General features: G+C 40.2%; 2 pseudogenes; both read right to left on the bottom strand.

The window, feature by feature from the left end:
- Nucleotides 1-6,975: 6,975 nt before the first annotated feature.
- On the bottom strand, nt 6,976-7,914 carry LOC149228021 (ribosomal RNA small subunit methyltransferase pseudogene; annotated as a pseudogene).
- An 8,273-nt stretch (nt 7,915-16,187) lies between these two features.
- Nucleotides 16,188-17,862, bottom strand: LOC149228020 (uncharacterized; annotated as a pseudogene).
- Between the last annotated feature and the right edge of the window lie 8,320 nt (nt 17,863-26,182).

Below are 26,182 nucleotides of genomic sequence, written 5' to 3'. Positions count from 1 at the left end.
GAGCTCTTCTAAAGGTATCAAACCTTTAGGAATCACATTATCTTTGAGCTGCAACACTTCCATTTGATTGATCTACACATCATCTTTTCCATCATCATGCTCTACATCAATTGAGGTATCTTTGAATTTACCTTTTTTTTTGCAGAAAATCATTAATCTCCTCATCATCTTGGAAAACTTGCCAATATCTCTGATTGTCCGGGATAGTCGGACGATGATTCACATGGATTTCAAATTTATTGCTTGAGTTCATAGGAATCTTCAAATTACTTGCTACCTTAGAAAGTGCATCAGCAATACTATTTTGAATACGAGGCACACACGTCAAAGTGTAATCTGAAAACAACTTCAAAATGTCTAGAACAACATTCCGGTATGCCCGCATTCGAGGATGCTTTGCTTGATATTTGCCTTTAAATTGCTTAATCACCAATTCAGAATCGCCATATACAACAATCCTCTTAGCATTCAGCTTTCTTAGGATCTTTAGGCCAGCAATCAAAGCCTCATACTCAGCTTCATTGTTTGAGCGATCAAAAGTAAGTTTATAAGAACATACCCGCACATTACTCGGCACTTTGTTTGGAGCAGAAAAAGGACTGCATACCCAAATTCCAATTCCAGCACCATCATTTCCCACTGCGCCATTGAAATCCATGGTCCACAGGCCATCTTCCTCCTCTTCTAATTGCTGAAACTCTTTCTCCTCTATTTTTTCTGCTTGCTGTCCATCATCTTTTTCCGATCGCTGAACGTATTTCCATTTTCTTGTCCTTCTCTCTTCAAAACTTCTCTGAATTTTTTTGCTATTTTTGGAATATCATCTGCTACAACTAACTGACTATCAATATCATTGAAACTATCTAAATAAAAAACAAAAGACTCTAGATCTGTATGTACATAATTAATCGAATGATTAATTGGTTTCTCCTTGCTTGTAATCATGTATTTCATTTTCTGTTCACGATACAATTTTCTCATTTGGCCAAACACTGGAATCGTTGCATAGGAGAAATCGAGCTGCATATTTCCTTTGATCTTTGCTCCCCAAGACCTTGAAAGAAGCATACCGAATCGGGGAGGAATGTCTGCCACAACAACATCCATCAAAATATTCTTAGTCGGAATTTGATCAAAACTAACCACCAAGTCTTTAATAAGCCCAATACATCTCACCCTGCTGGAATCAAACGAATAGAGATCATGGTACTTCCTGGTAATGTCCAAACCCAACTTCTCCATGATAGCTTTTGGCATAAGATTGTGGGAGACGCCGGAATCAAACATAGCATTATGCAACACAAACTCATGCACTCTCAAACTGATATAAAAAGGAGGCACATCACTGTCTGGAGACTCACCATTCAATGCTGGTCCAAAAATCAGTTTAGGTTTATCATCTTCCACACTCACCATGTCAGACATCGGATCAAAATTCAGAATTTTGGGAACCTGCCCTCTATATTCGTTGTTCCTCATCAGCTCTATCAAAGGAATAGATACCTTCAATTTAGAAATTTCATTTTCTAAACTAAAAGTGGAAGTCTTCTCTACCTCTTTGGCTGGAACCTCTTTCTTCTGAGCTTTATATTTCGGTACAATGGGCTGATTGACTCGTTCATTTGCTGATGGAGATTTGTTAGGCATGGGATTAGCAACTTCTTTTCCTTTATTTGGTGCAACCGATGGCTCATTCTTAGATGCTGGACCTTCCTTTCTCTTTTGGATTGGATTGATGGGGACATTTCTATTTCTTAATGAATATTGATGCTGCTAGGCGGACAAAGCATGCATATACCCTCTTTGATACTCATCTGACTCCTCTTCAAGAGCTGTGTCATTCGATATGATAAAATCTGCATCATGTTGTACAACTGAACTTTCTGCATACTCATCATCTTCAGTGATAAATGTGGGCATATCATCAGGAGTAAAGAAGTGGTTTTCTTCTCCTATTACATGGTCTTCATCATCAGATTCGGGGCCAACAAAATTCTGTTGAAGAGGTGTCTTTACTTGCTACTGTTGTGATGTCGTTTCTTGTGCTCGCTGCTCACGCTGTTTGATCCTGAATTGTGGCTGATACTAGCCACGGAAATAGGGATTCCAAATCTGCGTTTCAGGCTTATCAAGTGTCAACCTTTCAATCATCTTTTCTACCTTGCGTAGCACCTGATCTGAGGTAGAAGCTTCTTCCTTTATTGAGACTTTCTTTTCTGCTTTCAATCTAGCTCGCTTGTCATTCAAATTTGCCTTGACGCTAACGACAATTTTATGCATTTCTTCTAAGGTAGCTGGATCTCTCTCCCTTAATTGATAAGCCATTGTTGTTGGGAAAAGTATCCAATACGGAATGACCCTATCCCACTCTAAGGGTGATAGTACCTCAGCAACAACCGAATGTAAAGCTATTCGAGATTACTTCTTTATGAAATGTAAGAGAGAGGAGAAAGAGATCCACTAACCGTTATCTTCCGCTAATGATTGATCCAATCTTCCCTCTTTGCTGCTTGCTCCCAGCTCCTTGCTCTTTCACTGACCCAGCTACACAAAGATCCTGCAAAATCACAAGAAAAGGAAACTACAAGAAGCATACATCCATAATTGATTCAAGGATTAGGATAAATCAAATATACAAGCATCAATACGCCACAGAGACACATGCATATAGAAGAACCTCAAATGCTTTATTAATGGAAGAAGTAAAGTTCTGAGAGTGTTACAACCATAAGAGGCCCAATCCAGCAACACCTCCCAGCAGAAAGAAATCTCCTCTTCACCTCCTTCAAGCAAATCACCCAATAGTTCTATACTCAAACCAACAGCACTTCCTTACATTCACAAGATTCCAGCCCCCCTAGACCTCATGAGAGAGCTCTATATATAGGAGTTTTGGAGAAAGGATGAGTCAGCTTGAGGTTGGCATGAAGCTGACTAGTGTCCTCTCCCACTTCAGTTATTCTTCAGTTCTTGAGTCCACTTGGAGTTTCTTGCTTCCACTTGGAGATCTAGATCCTCTTACTCATCACAAGGCGAATTCCCTGATCCAAGTGTCATTTTGGAAGCTTCCTGGGCATTTGACACCTTGCAGAATGACTGTGCCACTTGGCCAATCTCGCCCAGCGCAGGTAGCCTTCATTAGAGTTGACATTCAGCGTAGGTACAGAGTGGAGCAGTTGACATTCAGCGTAGATGCTCAGTGGAGCAGTTGACATGATCCAGAATTTGCTTGTTTTTGAGTGTTTTCAGGTGGAGAACTGATATTCAGTGCTGTGGTTTGCTGACCTTGTTCCTCTAGGGGTAGGAACAACATGTTTAGGGACTTTGGATCCCTTAGATTATTGACATTTCATGCTTCATGCTGTAAGGCACAAAAATTTCTATAACAGCCATGTCCAGATCAAAACCATCCGGGAACTTAAGCAAATTTGATCTTCTAGTTGGCTTTAAATCATCCAGAATTGCATTATAAACTGCATTGAATCTGATACAATAGTCTTGAACGGACTCACTAGCATTTCGCTTGATCTTGGTATATTCAGAAGTGATTTGTAGCGGATCTTTCTTTACTTCCCAGCATTCCAAAAACTGTCTTTTAAGCTCTTCTAATGTAGGAATACTTCTTGCCGGCAAAGCTCTGAACCATTTTCTTACCTCACCACTGAAAGTCTGCATGAATAACCTCATAGTCACATTTTCTGCATCGATCTCATGGAGATCGAAGAAATCTGTCATTCTGTCCACGTGTTGCTGAGCTGTGATACCCTGAGGCGTGCCATCAAATAAAGGAATTTTGCTCTGATAATCTGCGGGCATGTCATTCAAAACTTGAGGCAGCGTGAGAGGTGCAAACCGAGCAGTCACTGCTCTTGGTGGACTTGGTCTATGGGATGTTGGAGGAGTGGGAGCAGCTGATGTGTGAGGTGTATGAGGAGGTGTATGCGGAGGTGAAGCAATTTTGGGTGTAGAAGGAGTAGATGGAGGTGAATTTACAGCAGACCTTTGCTCAGCAATATTAGGCTGCGAGGGAAGGGTGGAAATGAAGGGTGTTTCGGTAGGGATTTTGGAAGTGGATGCCGTTATGGAAGATTCGAGGGTTGCAGATGCAGCTTCTAGGAAATCAGCGATATTTGAAACGTGAATTTCTCTCTGAAGGTGCCTCAAGATAAAATTCTCAATTGATTTATTATTTCTTTCAACTTCAAGAGCTGTAGCAAAGTCAGGATTTGGAACTATAGAATCAAGAGCACTTTTGGATTTGGTTTCAAATAATGAAAATTCAAACTTTTCATCAAAATCAAGCTCTTCAAGATACTCAAAAAGTGCAGGACATGAATCAGATTTAAACACGGGAGTGATGGAGCTTTCTTGGCGAACAATTCTTGAAATCATATTAGGATTCTTGTAGAAAGGGGGAGGATTTGGATCTGGATTAGCTCTGGTATATCTATTTGAAGCCAGCGTATTATTCTCAAGAAATCAAAGGGACATAGACAACTTATTCATTCTTCTAGATTCTAAACTTATCATCCAAAGCTTAGAATTCTCAAATGTACCGGGGAAATTTACAGGTCAAGTGTCACGATTACAAGCTAGACTAGAGATTGACTAAAGCAGCGTTTATCTACTTGTGCTAATGCAAAGCAAAAGCGTTTCGAAGGCTACCTAGCATAACTTCAGGCTCCGTCTGTAGCTTAGAAAACCAATGACATCAACAAGCAAACCATTTTCTTCCCCAGTGTTATCACAAAATCATGCCCCTGATAGGCTGTTGATCAGGAAGACTTTGAGTAACTATTTCAAACCAAACTTTTGGCTGAGGCTTAGCCTCCTCAGCCTGAGAGGGCTCTCTCAAAGGGTTAAAGATTTTGATTAAAGAATAAGATAGATGGCTAACTCTATAGTTTGTGATTGTATATGTTTATAGGTTGAAAGATGAAGGCTGGCTACCATTGGGCTATGGAGTCAAAGTATGTTCAGTACCACAGCAAGATCAGCTTTAACATGAAGTCAGGGCATAGAGAGTTTTTATACATCAACAAAACAAAGATACAATGCAAGGAAACACAGTTTATAAATACATGAAGGAAGTTAGAGCATCATTGATGAATTCTAAGTAACATGTATTCATACCACTGCAAGTAAGTGAAAGAGGAAAGCCATGAGACAATAGGACATTAAAAACCCTCTTTGAATCCTGAGTAGTGAAGCCAAAACATTCTACCTAGCATGGAAGTCAAGGCATTATAGAGTTCAAGTGCAGAAATGCAAATATAAAACAGTGAAACACAATTAGTTTATCTATGAAGGAAGTCAGAGCATCATTGATGAATTCTAAGTATCATAAGTAAACCTCACTGCAATGTAAGTATTGGAAGATGCCATCAAAACAAGAACATACAAGAACTCTTCATGAATCTTGAGTTGTCTAAGTAGAAATTCTGCATTAGGTTAAAAATATACACAGTCTGCACATAGAGCAGCAATTGAGCCAAAAAGTCTCCAACCCTGAATACATAGATGATCTAGCCATATATAGGAATATGCTTCTAACTACCTGGAGCTTCCTCCTCCAGCATGAGGGGAGCTCGATTCTCCCTATGATGACACCTACTAACCTTTAACTAACTAATAATTACAGCTGACTATTCATTGACAGCGCTGGAATCCTAAAACAATTAAAACTCTACTTCTACATCATGCTGGAAATAGCATTTATTACAATCAAACTGGTGCTCCTGCGAGGAAAATGAGAGAACAGGTTTATCCTCTGACACATGGCTTCTTTAAGTTTGGCTGTGATAGGTGTCTGTAGTTGCTTGTTGGCCTCTAATATAACATGTTCTCCCACACCCTGAAATATAGGAAACTGTTCCTGATTGTCGGTCTTTGGTTTGCCTCAACATATTCGAATCCAAAGGAGTATGCTTTTAACCTTTCATTAACCAAAATAGAGCGGATTGCCACATCCTGGATGAGCTGTAGGCTGTATTGATGGACAGGTGTCTCTCTTTTTAAAATTCCCGCTTGTATACCAAACTGCCTGTTTATGTTAAAAACACCACCTACAGCAGTTTCGTAGCGCGCTACGAAACTGCTGTGTGATTTAAAAAACACTGTCTTCCTCTAAAATCCTCACAAAATTGAATAGCTGCTGTTTGCTAGGCTTCACGGTTCACCATTTGAAAGATACTGCCATCGTAGACAAACCCACTGGTTGCAGCTGTTGCTATTGGTCATTATGGAAAAACTACCCTGTTGGTGGCTTCCTTTAGATTCTTGTCAAAATATGGGTATGGATTTGGATCACAGTATGCTGGAAGCTTTTCAAACTTCAAGAGAAGATGACAGAAACGTGATTCAAACCACCCTCTCCAACTCTGAAAATCATCTTCATCTGAAGCTGTAACATGGATTTGAATGAAAAAATCATAACTAGAGCAGAAAGGAAACCGTTCAAAGAGTACATTCCAGTCACCACTGTTTGGCAAAGTGCTCCAATTTAACTCCATTTTCATTATTGCATCCCAGCCACGTGAAAATTCTGACTTGAGTTTTTGTGGGGTGCTTTTTGTAACATTGTAACTGCAGCGACTATAGGGGTACACTAGTATGATAATTGGCATATGGTGATGTCTATCTGATCCATCAGAATAATCAGGCTGGGTCTCCACCAATGTCACTGGAGTTGGCCATTGCCAATGTGCATATATCCAAAAGAATCTTGAAACCAGCATACTGACGGTGGCATTTGGAAACATTTGGCAAACCCGTGCAACAAGCACAACCCAGTGTATTCCTCCAAGAAACCCGAAAGTATGTGAATATATTCCTCTCCTCTTTGCCCAAAACTTGATACATCTCAGGGTGGAACGGAAGTTCTCAATCTTGGGTACTAGCTGAAGGATCCGTGCGGTAACTCTGTATCCATTCAAACCTTTGACAGTTGTATCATCAATATTCTCAAGCAATTTTTCATCGAGAATATCCATATCTTCTGGAATTGTTCTCAGACTCATTTGTCTTCTGACATGCTTCTTGCAATGCTTGAAATGTCTTGAAGTTCTTTTTCAGTAGTGATAAGATAGCCTTTTGCCTAAAGATCGCCCCTAAAGTCTTATTTTTACAATTAAAACAGAGGCGAACCATGCCATCCCATTCCTTGAAACTAATTGGAGGAAGAGGATTACAGGGTTCAATACGTACAACCGAGGAGTCAACTTTTGGAGGAGGCCTGAAATTGTTCTTGCCAACTTTCAAGAGATGTGAAACACGAGCTAGCAATTGAGTATTCACTCAAAGATGGCAATACAAATTATCTCCTGGATTTGCAACAAGTCTCATAGCAAACTCTCTTTGGAACATGATAACGGCACATCTAAAATTGGTCTGTGTGATAACAATTTAAATGTAAGCGGAGAAGATATCTGATAAGGAATATTTGCTACACACACAGATCGAAATAAGGCAGTTCACATTTGAGAACATCTCCTTGAATGACCTGCAGCCGAATGGCACTGCTTGTGCCTTGTACCCTGCGCTGCAATTCCAGCACCATACGAGGATCCAACTCGACTGCTATTACCTTCTTGGCTACCTCTGATACCTAGTTCTGCATTTTCTCTGATACCCACGGTTCGGAATAGAAATACAATCAATACCTTATCACACTCTGCATCAACTGAACATATTGACTGTAACAAATACCCATTATTATTGTACACAATTTTGAGATGACAAATACGGTTCTGTTGGTTCCGAAGAATAAAGTTGCAGGCCCTTTCCTATACGCTCCCGTTCAAGGTCATGAGAATCATAATCTCCCCACCGAAGTTGCACATCAACACAATCTCTATCACTTGCCTTCTGATCAAAAATATCTTTAGACTCTGCCACAAAGAGGATCCAATCCATCAAGACACCGACTATGTGGATGCATATAGATTAACCAAATGGGCAAACCTATTTCCTCCAGCGCCATTTGTATTATCACTTATGTTGGTGCCAGACAAACGACCTGGAATTGCGGTTCCTATTGAAAGTGCATTATGTCCACCTCATAACCACCGCAACTTTCGCTTATACAACTGTCAACCGTCTCTTTGCAAGCACCCATATTATGACATGTTGCATTACCGCCAACTTGGAACATGAGTGATACAGAAGGGCAGCTCATTTCCATTCCTTACACATAACTTGGTTGAACTCAATGAATCCTTCCATTGGCCATCTTGGATCAACAGCCCTGCTAGGATTTTAACCTCTACTGAAAACTCGAACAAATCCCCAATTTCGTAGCATGCTACGAAAACACCTAAACATGTAGCGCTGCGAAACTGCTAAAAAAGAATTCAGGCGCTGCGAAAACACCCTGTCTTTAAGCTAGGCTAAAATTTTTCGGCAACAACATTTTCAGTGATAACAATGGCTCCACTTGGGATAGTGTGCCCTTGTGGTGCACTAAGAACCTGCAGTTCCAGTGCCTTATAGAATTTATTTGACAAACAGAAATTTGCTTGACAAGCATGACTGTAGGAGAAGGAAAGCTACTTCTAATGAAAAATGCTCAGTTGACCTTGAGCTTATTTGCATTTACCTATACCTACCTACCCTAACAATTTCAATTTCTTTCTGCTCAATCAATATGAAATTTCCAATGTAGCCAATCCTCTGTTTTATCTGATATTTTATTTCTTTGACCGCATTGGAGTTCAGAGCCAATCTGACAGTGTGATGACCGCTGCCACTGAAATTGTCTCTGATATTTATAAGTAAACTGAAGCACTGGAGAGTAAAACTCTTCCATGTAATCAGCTATAGGATCCCAGAACACATGAACAGCTTGATTCTTCTTGTAACCTTCTGGCTGTGCAAACTGATCTTCAACAGCAGTGTGCATTTCCTCAAGCGTAAAAGAGAAAGGAACCAGCACTCTTTCCTTGTGTTTTGTCATAGAAAGCTTCTGAAAATAATGATCATGATTATGGAAACTATATGCCTGAATTTGACCTTCTAAACCTTCAATTTCTTTCTCAATGTCCGCAACAAATTCATCCAAAAAGCTCATCTTATCCTCTGCCTTGCAGTCAAAGGACTTTAGATACAAGGACAAGGACAAAGAAAAATTTCACCTATTTCTTCATTAATATGATCATCATTCCATTGTTTGAAACCCTCAACTGAAGGAGAGTCTGTCACCAACTCTGACCTATCTATCCATTCCTCCAAAAACATGAGCCAAAGGTCTTGAAATGACTTAATGGATTTGGCAGGAAAGCTTTCAATCCATTGTTTGCATTTCCCTTGAAGTGAATCATAAAATAACATAATGCAAACATCTTCATGTTTAACTCTAAGAAGCCCAGCAAAATGACAGAAATCTGAGATATGCTTCAGAGTTAAACTCAAATCTTCTCCATTAAATTTGGGACCATTCCTTAGAAAATATGCATCCTTGGGAAAATGATTTGGGAAACCATGAATTCTTGAAAAATCTATGCATGCATACCTTGAACTAAGAATGGTAGCTTCTGGGTCCTTCATAACTCCAGTGGAATCACCATGAATGTATGAATTTTGAATTCTTCAACAATGGATTCGCCAAGGTAGATTTGCAGCCTTGAAAACCACTTTGAACTCCTGCTACCTTCAGAAATTCAATCTTAAAACTTCGGGAATGAGTAATCATCAGGCTCCCGGTAGACGCACCAAAATGTTATCACAAAATCATGCCCCTGATAGGCTGTTGATCAGGAAGACTTTGAGTAACTATTTCAAACCAAACTTTTGGCTGAGGCTTAGCCTCCTCAGCCTGAGAGGGCTCTCTCAAAGGGTTAAAGATTTTGATTAAAGAATAAGATAGATGGCTAACTCTATAGTTTGTGATTGTATATGTTTATAGGTTGAAAGATGAAGGCTGGCTACCATTGGGCTATGGAGTCAAAGTATGTTCAGTACCACAGCAAGATCAGCTTTAACATGAAGTCAGGGCATAGAGAGTTTTTATACATCAACAAAACAAAGATACAATGCAAGGAAACACAGTTTATAAATACATGAAGGAAGTTAGAGCATCATTGATGAATTCTAAGTAACATGTATTCATACCACTGCAAGTAAGTGAAAGAGGAAAGCCATGAGACAATAGGACATTAAAAACCCTCTTTGAATCCTGAGTAGTGAAGCCAAAACATTCTACCTAGCATGGAAGTCAAGGCATTATAGAGTTCAAGTGCAGAAATGCAAATATAAAACAGTGAAACACAATTAGTTTATCTATGAAGGAAGTCAAAGCATCATTGATGAATTCTGAGTATCATAAGTAAACCTCACTGCAATGTAAGTATTGGAAGATGCCATCAAAACAAGAACATACAAGAACTCTTCATGAATCTTGAGTTGTCTAAGTAGAAATTCTGCATTAGGTTAAAAATATACACAGTCTGCACATAGAGCAGCAATTGAGCCAAAAAGTCTCCAACCCTGAATACATAGATGATCTAGCCATATATAGGAATATACTTCTAACTACCTGGAGCTTCCTCCTCCAGTATGAGGGGAGCTCGATTCTCCCTATGATGACACCTACTAACCTTTAACTAACTAATAATTACAGCTGACTATTCATTGACAGCGCTGGAATCCTAAAACAATTAAAACTCTACTTCTACATCATGCTGGAAATAGAATTTATTACAATCAAACTGGTGCTCCTGCGAGGAAAATGAGAGAACAGGTTTATCCTCTGACACATGGCTTCTTTAAGTTTGGCTGTGACAGGTGTCTGTAGTTGCTTGTTGGCCTCTAATATAACATGTTCTCCCACACCCTGAAATATAGGAAACTGTTCCTGATTGTCGGTCTTTGGTTTTCCTCAACATATTCGAATCCAAAGGAGTATGCTTTTAACCTTTCATTAACCAAAATAGAGCGGATTGCCACATCCTGGATGAGCTGTAGGCTGTATTGATGGACAGTTGTCTCTCTTTTTAAAATTCCCGCTTGTATACCAAACTGCCTGTTTATGTTAAAAACACCACCTACAGCAGTTTCGTAGCGCGCTACGAAACTGCTGTGTGATTTAAAAAACACTGTCTTCCTCTAAAATCCTCACAAAATTGAATAGCTGCTGTTTGCTAGGCTTCACGGTTCACCATTTGAAAGATACTGCCATCGTAGACAAACCCACTGGTTGCAGCTGTTGCTATTGGTCATTATGGAAAAACTACCCTGTTGGTGGCTTCCTTTAGATTCTTGTCAAAATATGGGTATGGATTTGGATCACAGTATGCTGGAAGCTTTTCAAACTTCAAGAGAAGATGACAGAAACGTGATTCAAACCACCCTCTCCAACTCTGAAAATCATCTTCATCTGAAGCTGTAACATGGATTTGAATGAAAAAATCATAACTAGAGCAGAAAGGAAACCGTTCAAAGAGTACATTCCAGTCACCACTGTTTGGCAAAGTGCTTCAATTTAACTCCATTTTCATTATTTCATCCCAGCCACGTGAAAATTCTGACTTGAGTTTTTGTGGGGTGCTTTTTGTAACATTGTAACTGCAGCGACTATAGGGGTACACTGGTATGATAATTGGCATATGGTGATGTCTATCTGATCCATCAGAATAATCAGGCTGGGTCTCCACCAATGTCACTGGAGTTGGCCACTGCCAATGTGCATATATCCAAAAGAATCTTGAAACCAGCATACTGACGGTGGCATTTGGAAACATTTGGCAAACCCGTGCAACAAGCACAGCCCAGTGTATTCCTCCAAGAAACCCGAAAGTATGTGAATATATTCCTCTCCTCTTTGCCCAAAACTTGATACATCTCAGGGTGGAACGGAAGTTCTCAATCTTGAGTACTAGCTGAAGGATCCGTGCGGTAACTCTGTATCCATTCAAACCTTTGACAGTTGTATCATCAATATTCTCAAGCAATTTTTCATCGAGAATATCCATATCTTCTGGAATTGTTCTCAGACTCATTTGTCTTCTGACATGCTTCTTGCAATGCTTGAAATGTCTTGAAGTTCTTTTTCAGTAGTGATAAGATAGCCTTTTGCCTAAAGATCGCCCCTAAAGTCTTATTTTTACAATTAAAACAGAGGCGAACCATGCCATCCCATTCCTTGAAACTAATTGGAGGAAGAGGATTACAGGGTTCAATACGTACAACCGAGGAGTCAACTTTTGGAGGAGGCCTGAAATTGTTCTTGCCAACTTTCAAGAGATGTGAAACACGAGCTAGCAATTGAGTATTCACTCAAAGCCGGCAATACAAATTATCTCCTGGATTTGCAACAAGTCTCATAGCAAACTCTCTTTGGAACATGATAACGGCACATCTAAAATTGGTCTGTGTGATAACAATTTAAATGTAAGCGGAGAAGATATCTGATAAGGAATATTTGCTACACACACACATCGAAATAAGGCAGTTCACATTTGAGAACATCTCCTTGAATGACCTGCAGCCGAATGGCACTACTTGTGCCTTGTACCCTGCGCTGCAATTCCAGCACCATACGAGGATCCAACTCGACTGCTATTACCTTCTTGGCTACCTCTGATACCTAGTTCTGCGTTTTCTCTGATACCCACGGTTCGGAATAGAAATACAATCAATACCTTATCACACTCTGCATCAACTGAACATATTGACTGTAACAAATACCCATTATTATTGTACACAATTTTGAGATGACAAATACGGTTCTGTTGGTTCCGAAGAATAAAGTTGCAGGCCCTTTCCTATACGCTCCCGTTCAAGGTCATGAGAATCATAATCTCCCCACCGAAGTTGCACATCAATCCAATCTCTATCACTTGCCTTCTGATCAAAAATATCTTTAGACTCTGCCACAAAGAGGATCCAATCCATCAAGACACCGACTATGTGGATGCATATAGATTAACCAAATGGGCAAACCTATTTCCTCCAGCGCCATTTGTATTATCACTTATGTTGGTGCCAGACAAACGACCTGGAATTGCGGTTCCTATTGAAAGTGCATTATGTCCACCTCATAACCACCGCAACTTTCGCTTATACAACTGTCAACCGTCTCTTTGCAAGCACCCATATTATGACATGTTGCATTACTGCCAACTTGGAACATGAGTGATACAGAAGGGCAGCTCATTTCCATTCCTTACACATAACTTGGTTGAACTCAATGAATCCTTCCATTGGCCATCTTGGATCAACAGCCCTGCTAGGATTTTAACCTCTACTGAAAACTCGAACAAATCCCCAATTTCATAGCATGCTATGAAAACACCTAAACATGTAGCGCTGCGAAACTGCTAAAAAAGAATTCAGGCGCTGCGAAAACACCCTGTCTTTAAGCTAGGCTAAAAATTTTTGGCAACAACATTTTCAGTGATAACAGTGGCTCCACTTGGGATAGTGTGCCCTTGTGGTGCACTAAGAACCTGCAGTTCCAGTGCCTTATAGAATTTATTTGACAAACAGAAATTTGCTTGACAAGCATGACTGTAGGAGAAGGAAAGCTACTTCTAATGAAAAATGCTCAGTTGACCTTGAGCTTATTTGCATTTACCTATACCTACCTACCCTAACAATTTCAATTTCTTTCTGCTCAATCAATATGAAATTTCCAATGTAGCCAATCCTCTGTTTTATCTGATATTTTATTTCTTTGACCGCATTGGAGTTCAGAGCCAATCTGACAGTGTGATGACCGCTGCCACTGAAATTGTCTCTGATCTTTATAAGTAAACTGAAGCACTGGAGAGTAAAACTCTTCCATGTAATCAGCTATAGGATCCCAGAACACATGAACAGCTTGATTCTTCTTGTAACCTTCTGGCTGTGCAAACTGATCTTCAACAGCAGTGTGCATTTCCTCAAGCGTAAAAGAGAAAGGAACCAGCACTCTTTCCTTGTGTTTTGTCATAGAAAGCTTCTGAAAATAATGATCATGATTATGGAAACTATATGCCTGAATTTGACCTTCTAAACCTTCAATTTCTTTCTCAATGTCCGCAGCAAATTCATCCAAAAAGCTCATCTTATCCTCTGCCTTGCAGTCAAAGGACTTTAGATACGAGGACAAGGACAAAGAAAAATTTTCACCTATTTCTTCATTAATATGATCATCATTCCATTGTTTGAAACCCTCAACTGAAGGAGAGTCTGTCACCAACTCTGACCTATCTATCCATTCCTCCAAAAACATGAGCCAAAGGTCTTGAAATGACTTAATGGATTTGGCAGGAAAGCTTTCAATCCATTGTTTGCATTTCCCTTGAAGTGAATCATAAAATAACATAATGCAAACATCTTCATGTTTAACTCTAAGAAGCCCAGCAAAATGACAGAAATCTGAGATATGCTTCAGAGTTAAACTCAAATCTTCTCCATTAAATTTGGGACCATTCCTTAGAAAATATGCATCCTTGGGAAAATGATTTGGGAAACCATGAATTCTTCAAAAATCTATGCATGCATACCTTGAACTAAGAACGGTAGCTTCTGGGTCCTTCATAACTCCAGTGGAATCACCATGAATGTATGAATTTTGAATTCTTCAACAATGGAGTCGCCAAGGTAGATTTGCAGCCTTGAAAACCACTTTGAACTCCTGCTACCTTCAGAAATTCAATCTTAAAACTTCGGGAATGAGTAATCATCAGGCTCCCGGTAGACGCACCAAAATGTTATCACAAAATCATGCCCCTGATAGCTGTTGATCAGGAAGACTTTGAGTAACTATTTCAAACCAAACTTTTGGCTGAGGCTTAGCCTCCTCAGCCTGAGAGGGCTCTCTCAAAGGGTTAAAGATTTTGATTAAAGAATAAGATAGATGGCTAACTCTATAGTTTGTGATTGTATATGTTTATAGGTTGAAAGATGAAGGCTGGCTACCATTGGGCTATGGAGTCAAAGTATGTTCAGTACCACAGCAAGATCAGCTTTAACATGAAGTCAGGGCATAGAGAGTTTTTATACATCAACAAAACAAAGATACAGTGCAAGGAAACACAGTTTATAAATACATGAAGGAAGTTAGAGCATCATTGATGAATTCTAAGTAACATGTATTCATACCACTGCAAGTAAGTGAAAGAGGAAAGCCATGAGACAATAGGACATTAAAAACCCTCTTTGAATCCTGAGTAGTGAAGCCAAAACATTTTACCTAGCATGGAAGTCAAGGCATTATAGAGTTCAAGTGCAGAAATGCAAATATAAAACAGTGAAACACAATTAGTTTATCTATGAAGGAAGTCAGAGCATCATTGATGAATTCTGAGTATCATAAGTAAACCTCACTGCAATGTAAGTATTGGAAGATGCCATCAAAACAAGAACATACAAGAACTCTTCATGAATCTTGAGTTGTCTAAGTAGAAATTCTGCATTAGGTTAAAAATATACACAGTCTGCACATAGAGCAGCAATTGAGCCAAAAAGTCTCCAACCCTGAATACATAGATGATCTAGCCATATATAGGAATATGCTTCTAACTACCTGGAGCTTCCTCCTCCAGCATGAGGGGAGCTCGATTCTCCCTATGATGACACCTACTAACCTTTAACTAACTAATAATTACAGCTGACTATTCATTGACAGCGCTGGAATCCTAAAACAATTAAAACTCTACTTCTACATCATGCTGGAAATAGCATTTATTACAATCAAACTGGTGCTCCTGCGAGGAAAATGAGAGAACAGGTTTATCCTCTGACACATGGCTTATTTAAGTTTGGCTGTGACAGGTGTCTGTAGTTGCTTGTTGGCCTCTAATATAACATGTTCTCCCACACCCTGAAATATAGGAAACTGTTCCTGATTGTCGGTCTTTAGTTTGCCTCAACATATTCGAATCCAAAGGAGTATGCTTTTAACCTTTCATTAACCAAAATAGAGCAGATTTCCACATCCTGGATGAGCTATAGGCTGTATTGATGGACAGGTGTCTCTCTTTTTAAAATTCCCGCTTGTATACCAAACTGTCTGTTTATGTTAAAAACACCACCTACAGCAGTTTCGTAGCGCGCTACGAAACTGCTGTGTGATTTAAAAAACACTATCTTCCTCTAAAATCCTCACAAAATTGAATAGCTGCTGTTTGCTAGGCTTCACGGTTCACCATTTGAAAGATACTGCCATCGTAGACAAACCCACTGGTTGCAGCTGTTGCTATTGGTCATTATGGAAAAACTACCCTGTTGGTGGCTTCCTTTAGATTCTTGTCAAAATATGGGTATGGATTTGGATCACAGTATGCTGGAAGCTTTTCAAACTTCAAGAGAAGATGACAGAAACGTGATTCAAACCACCCTCTCCAACTCTGAAAATCATCTTCATCTGAAGCTGTAACATGGATTTGAATGAAAAAATCATAACTAGAGCAGAAAGGAAACCGTTCAAAGAGTACATTCCAGTCACCACTGTTTGGCAAAGTGCTCCAATTTAACTCCATTTTCATTATTGCATCCCAGCCACGTGAAAATTCTGACTTGAGTTTTTGTAGGGTGCTTTTTGTAACATTGTAACTGCAGCGACTATAGGGGTACACTGGTATGATAATTGGCATATGGTGATGTCTATCTGATCCATCAGAATAATCAGGCTGGGTCTCCACCAATGTCACTGGAGTTGGCCACTGCCAATGTGCATATATCCAAAAGAATCTTGAAACCAGCATACTGACGGTGGCATTTGGAAACATTTGGCAAACCCGTGCAACAAGCACAGCCCAGTGTATTCCTCCAAGAAACCCGAAAGTATGTGAATATATTCCTCTCCTCTTTGCCCAAAACTTGATACATCTCAGGGTGGAACGGAAGTTCTCAATCTTGGGTACTAGCTGAAGGATCCGTGCGGTAACTCTGTATCCATTCAAACCTTTGACAGTTGTATCATCAATATTCTCAAGCAATTTTTCATCGAGAATATCCATATCTTCTGGAATTGTTCTCAGACTCATTTGTCTTCTGACATGCTTCTTGCAATGCTTGAAATGTCTTGAAGTTCTTTTTCAGTAGTGATAAGATAGCCTTTTGCCTAAAGATCGCCCCTAAAGTCTTATTTTTACAATTAAAACAGAGGCGAACCATGCCATCCCATTCCTTGAAACTAATTGGAGGAAGAGGATTACAGGGTTCAATACGTACAACCGAGGAGTCAACTTTTGGAGGAGGCCTGAAATTGTTCTTGCCAACTTTCAAGAGATGTGAAACACGAGCTAGCAATTGAGTATTCACTCAAAGCCGGCAATACAAATTATCTCCTGGATTTGCAACAAGTCTCATAGCAAACTCTCTTTGGAACATGATAACGACACATCTAAAATTGGTCTGTGTGATAACAATTTAAATGTAAGCGGAGAAGATATCTGATAAGGAATATTTGCTACACACACACATCGAAATAAGGCAGTTCACATTTGAGAACATCTCCTTGAATGACCTGCAGCCGAATGGCACTGCTTGTGCCTTGTACCCTGCGCTGCAATTCCAGCACCATACGAGGATCCAACTCGACTGCTATTACCTTCTTGGCTACCTCTGATACCTAGTTCTGCGTTTTCTCTGATACCCACGTTTTGGAATAGAAATACAATCAATACCTTATCACACTCTGCATCAACTGAACATATTGACTGTAACAAATACCCATTATTATTGTACACAATTTTGAGATGACAAATACGGTTCTGTTGGTTCCGAAGAATAAAGTTGCAGGCCCTTTCCTATACGCTCCCGTTCAAGGTCATGAGAATCATAATCTCCCCACCGAAGTTGCACATCAATCCAATCTCTATCACTTGCCTTCTGATCAAAAATATCTTTAGACTCTGCCACAAAGAGGATCCAATCCATCAAGACACCGACTATGTGGATGCATATAGATTAACCAAATGGGCAAACCTATTTCCTCCAGCGCCATTTGTATTATCACTTATGTTGGTGCCAGACAAACGACCTGGAATTGCGGTTCCTATTGAAAGTGCATTATGTCCACCTCATAACCACCGCAACTTTCGCTTATACAACTGTCAACCGTCTCTTTGCAAGCACCCATATTATGACATGTTGCATTACCGCCAACTTGGAACATGAGTGATACAGAAGGGCAGCTCATTTCCATTCCTTACACATAACTTGGTTGAACTCAATGAATCCTTCCATTGGCCATTTTGGATCAACAGCCCTGCTAGGATTTTAACCTCTACTGAAAACTCGAACAAATCCCCAATTTCGTAGCATGCTACGAAAACACCTAAACATGTAGCGCTGCGAAACTGCTAAAAAAGAATTCAGGCGCTGCGAAAACACCCTGTCTTTAAGCTAGGCTAAAATTTTTTGGCAACAACATTTTCAGTGATAACACCCAGTATGGTCACCACTATGTTAGAGCCTAGATCTGTCTCAGGCTGAGAAGACAAGGTTCTAGGTCCAAATCAAACCACGCTCAGCCTCATAGCTAGCCCTACGAGGACAGGAGAGGGCTCTCTCCGGGTCAATCTCGGCAAAAGGTAATCAATGAGGCTCGAGATGACTAAAATAAAAGCTAATTTTAGGCTAGGTATTAAATGCAAGGATTTGATTTGGTTTTTTGAGGGTTTTTGTTGAAAAATGGGAAAGGCAAATTTGGGCTCGGGGATGAGGCACATTTTCTGCAGAGTTCTGATTGGGGCAAGGAAGGCAATCGCTTTGATGCTTTAAAGTGAGTGAGATGGATAGATCAGACCGGTGAGGAGCTAAGGAGAGCAAGAGAGTCTCAAGAATTATCCTTAAACAGATGAAAACATGAAAATTTAAACAAATTCAAAGGCAGAGCATAGCAGCTATGGATTCTACCTTAATCACTCATTTGTTCAAATTCAGAAGAAGAAGCTTGAAAATGATACACATAACACTAGATAAACTTACAATTACTCAGAGATTCACACCATAAAAACATAAAGCCACATGGATCCCAAACAATGCTGCAAAACCCTGGTCTTTCCCAGCCAAAAATGCAGAGATAGAATGTACAAAAGAGTGCCAAGATTTTCCCAAGAGTCCAACCCTGAAAATGACTTAGAAAATACATTATATAGACTAGCCCAACCCATTCCCTTGCCTCTAGGGGTCGAGCTCATCATTCTAGGAGCCGTTTCAACCAACTCTAAACAAAGCACTAAAATCTAGGCAATCAAAACAACTTGCCTCTATAAGGTAGGAAACTGATTCATTCATTAAATTTTCACTCTTTGGTGAATGAATCCTCTAGAACAAGTAACTAAGTGCCAAAATTACATCATGTTCACCCAATTACATCAAGATAGATCAAAAATAATATCACAAAGCAAAACAAGTCAAACTAGTCGAATTTCTGCACTGGAAGGTGAAAAATTGGTTAAAAAACCTCTGTGCGCCGCGCCAATTTCTGTATGCGTCGCGCCACTTTGATGATGATTTTGAGGAACTTTTTGAAATCAAAACTGAGCCCAAGTGTGCTTGTTGAAAGCCATACCTGTCTACTTTCCAACCCAAGTGGAATTTCTAAATTTGGTGCCCATTTTCCCCTCCAAAACCTCAATCTCCTAAGACTGCTTCTTGTGTGTCAAAATAGGGGCAAAGAGGTCATTTTAGGGTGTTTTCGACCTCTTGAGGACTCAAAACTTGCCCAAAATTCTTGGCCATGCACCAAAAGTCATGATTTCTCATGGAAAATCCAAACTATAATTTTTTTTGCATTTGGAGCCTCCAATCATAAGTGCGCGCCACGTGGCACGACGCACAGGGAGAAAAACCCTGTTTTTTGTACAAAATTTTCCAAAAATACCAAAAATGCCCCAAATTTCTTGAAATTTGGGCTGGAGCTTCCTTATCAAGTGTTATGCTGGGCTAAAGAGGCTTCGTCCAATATCTAAAGACGATCGAGCTCCCTTTTCCTCTTTTGCTTCTTGATTGCCTTCCTCAATTTCGCCTTCAAATTCCTGATTCGGGCCTTGCACACTTTGTTTCGCGCCATGTAGTGGAAAGCCATGTGTCTCATCCATGCATGGTATTTTTCATCCTTGTCCAACAGCCTCTCTAAGTGCATGTTAACTCTCTCGAGATTGGCCTCCCGATCCTCATTAATCTCTTGCTCCAAAGACGTGAGCTCAACTCTTCTCCTTTGTGCAGCTTGGCGATGCTCACGAATGTTTTTCTATTATTTCATGGTCCACTTAGCCCTCTCCAAGTCAAGGGATAAGGCTTCGATCTCTGATTGCTGCTCCTGGATGATATCTCTAAGTTTGGCGCTTTGTGGACCCGTATCTGTATCATCATCATGAAGGAGAATGAAGTCGGTCTCTCGTTCACTTGATGGCTCACCTGAAGGTCCCTCATCCTGCGTTGGCCTCTTGCCTTTGTCCTACACTTGTGATGCTGATGGAGGAAGCGAGGCCCCTTCCACCCCGGGTGGAGATAACACTCGCTTTGCTGCTGCAAACAAATGTCTGGTGCCTCTCTAATATGTGATGAATATCGGCACACTAGCAGTCTCATGGCGCTCATACTGATGAGAAGGTTCACCTTCATGCTTAACCTCTGATACTCCCCGTGAAGCTCTGAAGAAGTCACGAGAGATGAAATCATCCCAAGTGATGCCCTGCAATCCAAGCTGATGAACCACCAAAATCTTAATAAGAGAAAAATGATATACACTGTTAAGTTGCTGCTGAGGGGTTTTATGCTGTATAAAGGTGGTCATCCTCTCTATGTTCCGGCAAATGAAATACGGAATGTTCATCATCCGTACCCTGGTGAAATGCATGAGAAACCTGATGTGATAAGCATAGAGATGAGAGAACCGTCCCTCACAGCTGAAATATTTCATGATCAATCTCATTAGTGGAGCATATTCATCTTTCAGATATCAGAATGGGAACACTCTCTTGATCTGCCTCAAGAAACTGGTTTTGATGTATGGCTCATAATGCTGCCAGTCAATCTTCTGTTTCTTGTGCCATGGTTCACCAATGTTCGGTATACCGATTGCTAATGAGACAGATTCTGGTGTAAGTGTGAAGGTGACACCGGATAAGGTAGCTCGATCTCCATGTAAGTGCAGCACGAACAGACGAGCTAGCTCATGATGAAATTGGACACTAGCCACCTTTTGACAAAACTCATAGCATGACTGATGTTGAAAACACTGCATAGCAAGAGGGCATGCCTGCAATTCTGTAAGGGTGGTTGGTTCTTCCCTAACATGTTTGCCACTTTTATGAGGCCTCCGGGGTGCCTGGTCTTCCAAGGGAGAGTCACTTTGGGTTTCCACCTCATAGTCCGATGAATGCTCAGATGCCATGACTGCTGTACAAAATACCTTGAAGAAAAGATGCTGTTGTGCTTGGACTGGCCTTTAATGATGTATAAAACTGCTGTGTTGTAATGCAATAGTTGGATTTTGACACCAAGGGGAAAAACAAATGCAACCAGGGAATGTTAGGAAGGGGAAAACAGTAGGGGATTAGGGAATATTGAAATAAATGTTATTAGGGAGAGGAGGGGGATTTTATGTATGGGAATAATGTTTAGGGTTTGGAATTGTTGTATAGGGTTGTGAGATTTTTATAAGGGCTAGGGTTTTTGGGGGTTTTGGGATTTGAATGTGGGGAAGAAAAAGTAGGATTGATGAGCTTAGTGGGGGGGAGTAGGAAATGATGAAACAAGGGAAAAATGGGGAAGGAGGAGAGTCCTTGGTGACAAATCAAAGATTCAAGAACCCACCACAAATTTCCTTTGAAGGCACTTTAGATGTAGGGTTTAAATTTTTTGTTTCAACATTTCTCACCCATAAACCACCAACATTTATCACAAAATTTGATGCAACATCAAGATAGCAAGCCTACCTGGCAAATCCACACAAGTTATGAGCCAATTGGTGAAATTTGAAACAATTTCGGGCTTGGGACTATATGCGCCGCGCCAAGAACCTAGTGCGCCGCACGCTTCCTGTGCACCGCGCCCGTTCAGAATAACACTGGGCAGAAACTCCCAGTGTGCCGCGTGCTTCCAGTGCGTCATGCCACCTGTTCTGTGCGCTGCGCCGGCTAGCTGCAAACAATTTCTCTCCAAAACACGCACTGCTCACCCACTTTGCTTTGAAATGGTTTTCTCCAACCTTGGCATGCAAAATGACATTCATCTTCATAGAAAAACCTTATAAAGACATTGGCTTGATTTTTGGTTCTTCAAAACCCATTTTGTAATGTTTTGAATTTGGCACTTTTTGACAATTAATAGAACTCTGAATTTTTTGTTTCCTCCTTGATTTTTGGTTGAAATGATGAATTTCTTGGCAAATTTTTTCAGGAATAGCTGACATGGGATTTGGCAAAGGAGACCAGGGCTGCACCTGGAGAATTCAAGAACTGAAAATTTTGGAAAATTATTATAAAAAATGAAATGTCGTCTTGTCTTCAAAACAGAGTTTTGAAGAAAAGTCATAATCCATCCATATGACGATAAAAATCTTTGAAATAACAACTTATCAAGAACCTCCCTCTGGCCTGCTGGCTTTATTAGACCTTGTGAAGACACAACTTGACTAACCCTAGACCTAATGACTTAAAACCTAGAAACTGAAACAGGACTGCAAATGACTTTTAAGACTTGATTTTGATGGACAGACCTGAGCCAGCAGTGCAAAGCATGAGGGGTATGAATGACAAAAGCCCTTTCGTCAGATTTATGGCATGCTCCTAACGGAATGCAACTGATCAAGCGAGATGGGACACCTAAAAATGAAATGCAAAAGGAGTTTTGATCTCTGATGGAGGGATGACTAGACCGACTCTAACATTGGCTCCAATGGGGATGGTAGCTCCTTGGAGGTGCCAAGAACGGCAAATCTCTGGAAGAGCTAGACAGTGCCTTCGTCCATTGGGCTATGGAGTCATTATTTCGACAAACAATACAAGACTTTTGACTCAATTTATTTGACTGAAACTTGACTCAAAATGACTCGATAATGACACTAAAATGACTGAAAAACTGACTCGACAAACTGAACTCAAAACTGAAATCTTTCTTCAGAATTATAGCCTTCACTTCGGGCCCCAGACTAAAGAAAAGATCACAGCACACACTTGCAATGAAACTGAAATAAAATGGTATTTACAATGACAATGATGACAACAGAAATAGCTTAGAAAAGGTACCGCTTGAGCAGCCGACCATTGACTGGCCCTCCTACACAATCTTCCCCATTCATCTCCTTCAAAAGAAAGGCATTCTGACCCCGATATGCTACAATCTTAAAAGGACCTTTCCAGAGATTGTCAAACTTACCGTGCTTGCCCTTTTCCTCATTCCTTGCATCCCACTTTAAAACCACATCATCCAACTGAAATGTGTCCGCCTTTGCTTTTCTGTCATATATCTTTTTAATTCTCTCCTACAACTTGAATATGTTTTGAAAAACATCCTCCCATGTCTGCTGCAAGTGGATCATTTGATTTAGTCTTCTCTGCTGGATCCTCTTCACTACCAGCCTCTTGAAAAAGTTTGACTACCAGAGCTGCAAGAGAGGTAGGGAACACCGTGTCAACTCCATAAACTAACTCAAAGGAGGACATACCAATGGATTTCTTTTGACTCACACGATCTGCCCAAAGTGCATGGACCAACTTCTTATGCCAAATTTTCTTGTTTATTTCCAGCATCGTTTTAATGATATTAACCAAAGATTTGTTGGAAGACTCCGCCAATCCATTGCCTTGCGGATGATAGGTGGTTGAGTGCCCCAAAGTAATATGATATTTACTACAAAACTCAACCATCCTTTTTGACTTGAAAGCTATTGCGTTATCAGTGATTAACTTATTCGGGCAACCAAAACGAGACAAAATATTATTTTCAAGGAATGAAATTATTACCGCATCCGTAGCTTTCCTAGTGGGAATTGCTTCGATCCACTTCGTGAAGTAATCTGTCGCTATGAGGATCCATCTATGCTGACCTGAAGAAGAAGGATGAATTTCACCAATGAAATCCAACCCCCACTGCTGAAAAGGGGCACTCACCTTAATGGGCTTAAGCGACAAAGGCTGTAATTTATGTTTCCTTCAAAAATCTGGCAGTTATGACAGCTCTTAACAGTCTTGAACACATCAGCAAACAATGTCGGCCAATAGTATCCAGCCCTCAGAATTTTGTTTGTCGTTGTTTTCCAAAAAAGGTGACTGCCACAATCTCCTTTATGGAAATCCTCCATGACCTGCTTCGCTTCTTCCTCCACCAAACATTTTAACAAAACGCCACCGGGATCTTTCCAATAAAGTGCAGAATTCAAAATACAAAACTTAGCAGCCTTTAACTTAAGAGTTCTAGCTTTATTTCTAGCCATACCCGGTGGCGCGGACAAATTCTGAAGTACATAGATGATATCTGAATACCATGGAGAAAGAACAAACATCTCTGATACCTGAAGTGACGAGCTTTCCTCATTTTCAGCGGACATAACAGCGATCAGATTTATGTCTAAGACGTGCAGATTTGATTCAGCCATCAACTTTGCCAATCCCTGACCTTTAACAAGCTTTGTGGGCCTTATCTCCACATCATACTCCAGCAAAGCTGCTATCCACTTGCCACGTCTTCCTTCAGGATCGGTCTGGACCAAAACATCTTTGACAGCAACGTTAGGAACATAAGCTAAAATATGGGAATGCAGAATGTATACACCGAAATCTTTCAATGCTTTTACAAGTGCAAGGGCTTGCTTCTCAATAATGTTGTATTTCAACGGAGCATCTCTTATAGTCCGGCTGAAAAAAGAAATGGGTCTTTCATGCTCATCTTTTTTCTGTATTAATACAGCTGCCATAGTATGCTCCGAAGCAAATGAAAACAATATAAAATCCTGAGTATAATCTGGGCTGATTAGAACCGGAGCTGAAGAAAGAGCCAATTTTACTAAATTGAAAGATTTTACAGCCTCTTCCATCCACGACACTTGGCTGTCCTTCTTAAGCATGTTTGTAATCTCCCTCAGATGTTCAACAAGATTAGGAACAAAGCGGTGCAGAAAATTCATCTTACCATTAAACGATTGTATCTCCTTCTTATTCCGGGGCAGGTCAATTTGCTGAATCACTTCCACACATGCTGGATCAATACAGATGCCATCTTTTGAGATAATGTGCCCAAGTAGTTTGCCTTCATCCATGGCAAACAAACTCTTCTTAGGATTCAGCGACACACCATATTTTCTGCACTTTTCAAAGAAAATTTTCAAATGATACACGTGTTCTTCATCTGATTTGGAAAACACGGTCAAATCATCAAGGTACACAACCAAGAAGACATCCTTCTCATTTGCGAAAGCCAAGTCCATTGCCCGCTGAAAAGTGGCACCCGCGTTCTTCAAACCGAAAGGCATTTTGGCATAATGAAAGGTTCCCCACGGAGTGGTGAACGCTGTTTTCTCTCGGTCATCTTCATGGACTAAAATTTGGTTATATCCTGAATAACCATCGAGTAGTGACATACGAGATGCTTCAACTACTCGCTGAAGTATGTGATCCATTTTGGGTAGCGGATAATTATCCTTCAATGAAACTTTGTTGAGATTTCGAAAATAAATGCTCAAACGAATCTCATCGGTCTTCTTTTGCACGGGCACCAAATTTGATATCCAATCAGAAAAACGTATGGGAACAATGATTCCTGATTTGTACAACCTATTTATCTCCTTCTCAATTGATGGCAGAAATTTTGGATTAAGCCTTCTTAACTTCTGTCTGAAAGGTTTTTGATTAGGCTTCATAGGAATAGTGTGATGAATTATATTTGTATCATATGTCTTCAAATCAGAATAGTCCCAAGCAAACACATCGGCAAAAGATGACAACAAACTAATATATTTGGCCTTTACCTTCGGTGGCAATGCTTTGGACAACTTTACCATCTTCGGATGCTCGGCTGTTCCAATATTCACATCTTCGACTCCCTTCTCTGTTGGCTGTAATGTTGGTTTGCGAGCTACGTCATCATGATCAAAGAGCTCTTCTAAAGGTATCAAACCTTTAGGAATCACATTATCTTTGAGCTGCAACACTTCCATTTGATTGATCTGCACATCATCTTTTCCGTCATCATGCTCTACATCAATTGAGGTATCTTTGAATTTACCTTTGTTTTTCAGAAAATCATTAAT

Source organism: Pinus tabuliformis, chromosome J (genome assembly GCF_031772625.1).
Source record: "Pinus tabuliformis cultivar Carrire ecotype Pingquan chromosome J, CPIR1, whole genome shotgun sequence".
Lineage (NCBI taxonomy): Eukaryota > Viridiplantae > Streptophyta > Pinopsida > Pinales > Pinaceae > Pinus > Pinus tabuliformis.
This window is presented reverse-complemented; position numbering and strand designations above follow the sequence as displayed.